We start from the raw sequence: 6,095 nt of genomic DNA, 5'->3' as shown, positions 1-6,095 counted from the left end.
TTTCTATGGTGTTCACGGTCTCTGAAGTTTGGATATATAAAATTATGTGCACTCTATGGTTATGGAGAATCTGTTCCAAATCATTTTTCATGTCCAAATTCTTAATAGAATACATCATATATATTGCCAGCTTAATTTTTATAACTCATTTTGTGTGCTTTTTATAAAAATGTTTTTAGCATGCACTATCTAATATTCTAATGCAAGATCCCTCATCCAAAATATGCCATCTCTATTAATGAATAGACTATACATGAGTCATCTATATATTATTTCAGCTTCTCATGAATTAAAGATAAGAAAATTATTATGTATTGATCTGTTGCTTTGTTTTGATTTGAAATAATTTGTCATAGCTTGCTTGAGTTCTTATATAGCTTACTAATGTATTAGAGAATATATACTCATATATTCAAATGTCAATCATACCAAAATGTACAACACAGGATCCTTTTACGAATTTTAAATTTGCCAAATGAGCTAAAATGTTGTTTTCGATTAAGCTCATTTTATGTAGATGGTACAAAAAATAACTTAATTCCCTTTTTTTATACAAACACACTAAAAATTCAGATTTGACATAAAACCTAAAACATTAATTAAATATGTAAAATATAAAATAATAAAAAATTTAAATCATAAGATCATATGATCTAATATCAATCTTCAAAATCAACCGATTTATCCCTATTTATAATATCAAAAAAATGTAATAGTTAAATTAAAATTTTAACTATGTTGATTATAAGACTACAAATTTATGTAAAACATATATAATTTAAGACTATTTTTTCTTGCACAAAATTATAGATCTTTAAACTTTACTCGCATATTATATTATGTTTTATGTGAAAATTCTTAATAAAAAACATTATATTCTCAACTGTTATTATGGTTAACTAATTTAAGTTTTTATTTAATATATTTTGAATTTAAAATTAACCTAAAATAATCGAAATACTTCGAAAATTTGGCTAATACTTAATTAGCAAAAAAAATAAGCAATCTTATATTATTAGATCTAATCTTACATTATTAAAAATACTAATAATGACTAATTGATAATTATAAATTACAAAACTTGATATGAAAAACACAGTAAGATTCTCCTCCTCTCTTATGGTAAGAATTTTAATCAGAGAAAATATGTTTTAAATTTTAATTAGATGGTGAGGAAGAGTCGGCCTTCAGACTTCTTCAACTCTTGGCAGCACCAAGTGGAAGACCTTATCATATTTAGCATGTTATTTAGTAGTCCAACTCTCCTCATTTAAGCAACAACGAAAATGATTGGTCACTTTAGTTTGATTAAGATAAGTGTGATAGGAAAATTAAAAGAAATTGAAGAAAATTAAAAATAAAAATATTTTGTGTATTGATTATGAGATTATCACTCTTAATTAGCTTGTTGCTTCTTCTCATTATCCATAGTCCATGTCATGCAACTTACCTGGCTATGACACTAACTTGTTATTCAACGCGCTTTGTGGAAAATCATTGGCCACAACAAGATTTCTATGTAGCCATGCAAATCATAGAAGAATATGCTGGGTTTTAGATTCATGTTTTGCTTTTATTTCTCCTTTTAGTTTTCTGTAATGTGAACTTCTTTAATTCGATCTATATATAAATTTTTAGAAACCGCCGATCTATTAAGATTGTAATATAAAAAAAAATTAAGAGTTAGATTGAATTTTTAACTACGTTGATTACAAAACTACACATTTACATAAAACAAACAACATGGGACCAGCTTTACTCGTATAAAATTATGGATCTTTGAACGTTGATCTATTATGTTTCTTGTGCAAATTCTTAAAGAAGAACATCATATTGTCAACTTATTATGATTGACCCTTACACAAATATTATCTTCCAACCGATTGACACACATACATGCTAATCATGAACTCCAGAAATATTTTTATTTGTATTCCAAATTCCTAGTATTAGATCCGTAATATCTAACACGCGGTATCACAAGAATATTTGACCTATAAACAACAATTGAGACATTGAGATACTTACATTTTCTGATAAACATAGAACAAAATTTGAGTAAAACACTAGTAGTTTGTATTCAAATTATGTGAATTTTGAGTTACATTATTAATGCCATAAAATAATATAGTATAAGCCATTTCAAACCATCTGACTACTGATTTTCTGATTTTTATCGGCATTGGGATGCCTAATAATCAATATTGCAATGTACTACTGCTATGTTGTCAGCGGTTGCTTGTTTAAACTATACATATGTAACTCATTTAAAGTTACAGATTAATTGAGGAGCTTGAATTCATAAAACTCTTTCAAGTGCCCAGTAACCTTGGAGAACAGAGATCGAAGGTCCTGTTTGGTGATGGAACAGTGTTGGTGGGGTGAGATAGATATATCTACTCTTTCCTTTTTTTTTCCCTTGTTATTATCAAATTCATAAATTATGACTAAAAAAAAGTATGATAATGACATAAAGAAAAGAACTTTACACTCTAAATTAGTAAATCTGAGAGGAAAAAAAATTCAATAACAATTAGTAATTATATATTAATAATTCAAGTTCTAAATCAGCAGAACAAAATTCTCCAATGACCAATAATAATAATATGCATAAGATAAAAATGAAAAAGAAAGTGCTTCAACTTCAATTCTAATTTCTAAGAATATAAATAAATGAAAAAAAAAGTATAAATACTTCTAAAATATGCTACTCCTCCATAGTCAGAGTTAAAGAATCTTTATTATGCTCAATGTTTTTGTCTTTTGTTAACAAAGTTAAATCTTCATCTTGCTCTATAGCATAATCAAAATTATAAATTTGAAAATGGTATCACAGTCAAATATTATGGTCCAACAACATGTATGAATGAACCACCCACACGTATACAATAATCATATATATATATTGATGAATTATAATAAATTTGGAAAGCAAAATAAGTAAGGTGGTGATGTGTTAAATTTCTAGTGTCCGAACAACTTTGTTTACATGATTGTTGAAAGTGCTTATGAGTTATGAGTATATTTCGGATTTTAATCACTTTATTTTGTTGGTCCAAATTGAAATGATAGGCGTGTGAAGAGTATTGGGGTCTGTGGCATATGTCATATGGCATAATGCTTAGAAAAATATTTATTTCTTGCACTTTAGTCTTTTACCCTCCAAATTAAATACCAGATCTTTAGGCAACTTTCTTTTTGGTCAGACAAATCTTGAACGGCTATAGCAACTCTAGAACATACTTCATTCATATCCAACTTTTATGATGATGATAACAAGATATTTTCTGGTTAACTTTGTAGTAGTTATGATTCTTATCCATAAAAAACAAATTGTTAATAAACAAGTGAGATGTATGTGTGTGAATCTTTCATATACTTTTATAATTATGATTTCTATAACCCCTTTTTTCCTTTGTTAATGTGAGATTGTAAACGGATTCAAAATGTTGAATTTCACTATTGAAAGAATGAAAAAAACTTCTAAAGTAGGAGGATTAATACAATGATAGAGTAAAAGATTAATAATTATTAATTTTATAATTTTTACAATGTGTGAATTATAGTATTTTGATTCAAAGGTAATGGAATTTTTATTTTTTTTATTTTACTAATTTTTTTTGGTGTTTACGAAAAGAAAAAGAAACAGAAGAAAAAGAGAAACAGAAAAGTCAAATTAATTGTCTTAGTTTCTATTTAAACATATGAAATTTTGAAGCTTATTCTAAGACTAAAATCAATTCACATATTTCTCTGCATTTAAGTCAGTATTTTTAACCATAAGATTAACTACATGATTGATTGTGCTTTGAATCAAAATAATACAAATGTTTTAATTTCAACTCAAAGTCTCTTAATCTTCTTTAATTGTTTCATCTTAGGAGAGTCTGTTTTTCCTTTTTATTTTCATTTTCTTTTAGAGAATGATTCCAAATACTTGATATTCTTTCTCTTTATTGTTATAACATAAAAATAAAAATAATTCCATGCATGCGTGGGTTTGTGAGATTATCATGCTGTGAATGCAAATTCACCGCCATCTCACATTTTGTGTCTATCCTCCTACTTGATCCTAAATAGGATCTTGATCTTGACAACCTTGCCATAAGTGTTTTATGTGAAAAGTGAAGGATGATAACCAATAAAAGGTGTGAGCTTAAAAAATAAATAAATAAATAAATATGAAGGAATCCTTTCTGCAGTAATTTAAGGATTAAGATTTTAATACTTGTTGACATAATTAGAACGTGAGGATACAAACTTCATAAGTAGTTAGATATGGACATGGCAGAATACAACAGATCACATAAATCAAATACTACGTACATACATTGCATAAGGTGATAAAGAAAATAGTTAGGCCAGTCTATGATTAAAAGGATAAGGAGAAAAAAGTTTCAATTATCATCTATGATGCACGGGCACTGATATGGACATGGACACGATACGATATGGGATACGACGACACACAAATTTTAAAATTTTACATGACACGAGGACACGCATACATATAAAATATAAAATATAAAATATTTTTTAGATAAATTGTAATGATATTTTGATATTTTATTGATATTAAAATATAAATGAAATTTTTTTATTATTTTTAATATCTTATTTTAATTATATCAAATATTTAAAATATTTTTTGTTTTAATAAATAATAATATATACTATATCTAAAATTATTTTAAGAATATATATATATTAAAAATAAGGCCGGACACACTGACATGTGATGATATTTAGGTATGTCCAAATGTGTCTAGAGAAGAATTTTTTATTTTTTATTGAGACACGGTTTGGACACAGCAGACACGCGTGTCGGACGAGTGTCGGTGAGTGTCGTGTCCGAAATGTGTCCGACACACAGACACGGCAACTCAGCAAAGTGTCCGTGTTTCATAGACCAATTCATTTGGTGAGAAATTAAGACAAGGAAGATTTGGTGTTGTCTATAAAAAAAGTTTAAGTGACGGTCCTGCGAAGATATTGAAAGAGTTCAAAGGGAATGGAGAAGAATTTAATGGAGAAAAATTCATAAACAAAGTTGCAAGTATTAATAGTATATTTTATGTGAATATATATTGTCCTATTTTTAGAATTTTGTATAAGAATAATAATGGTTTCAGTGGCTAAGAGAAGGGGGGTTGAATCTTAGCCCCCTTTTCGATGCTAACACTTGCTGACCTTTAGAGAAGACTTTTCTGTTTTTGCTCGTCAATAGACACGAGCAACTTTGTTTTGTCTCGTCCCTTACCACGAGACTTTTCTTTTTGTCTCGTCACTTGGCACGAGATAATTTTGGTTTTTGCTCCTGTGTATTTGAAAACAGAAATGGAGTAGAAAGTAGAAGAAGATGGCACCCAGATATATCCTGGTTCGGCTGCTAGGTGCAGTGCAGCCTACATCCAGTCTCCATCACAACCATGATGGAATTTCACTATAATCAATCTGATTACAACTTGTAAAGTGCTAACCCAACTTACAAGGGGATTCCCACAGAATCATGATACACAACATAGATGAACAAAGGACCTCTAAGACATCTATGGCTTTTTCTTTTAATTTTGCACTCTCTGCCTTTTTCCGCTCTATGGCTTTTTCATACAAACCTCACTTGTTTGCCTTTTTCCATGAGACTCAAGACATGACAAAATTAAACAGAAAAATACAAAACAGAGAACATTGAAGGAGAAGAGAAATCTGTTAGCTCAGGTAGCTCTGAGAACTCTGTGCCTTGCACTCTCAAATTTTCTCCTTGCTTCAAACAGTGGTTGTTCCCCCTTTTAAAAGAAGAGGAAAGCCTCCACACTTGAAGCCAAAACCGAACCAACTTTCTTCCTCCTTCAACAAACACAGAACCGGTTCGGCCACCAGAGAGAGAAGAGATAACCATGCATTAACCAACATGCAATTACCTCTAGTCCTTTCTTGATCATCAACCTTCATCAATCCGGGCTCTCCATCCTTGGCTTCCTCTCCAAGATGGATTTCTGGCCCTTGATGCCTCATGATGATAATGACTTCATCTGCTTCAATCTCTGCCTTCAACCATCACTTCGCCACTCTAGCTACTCCCTGTGGTGGTTGAG

Source organism: Arachis duranensis, chromosome 7 (assembly GCF_000817695.3).
Source record: "Arachis duranensis cultivar V14167 chromosome 7, aradu.V14167.gnm2.J7QH, whole genome shotgun sequence".
NCBI lineage: Eukaryota > Viridiplantae > Streptophyta > Magnoliopsida > Fabales > Fabaceae > Arachis > Arachis duranensis.
Note: the sequence above shows the minus strand (reverse complement) of the source record.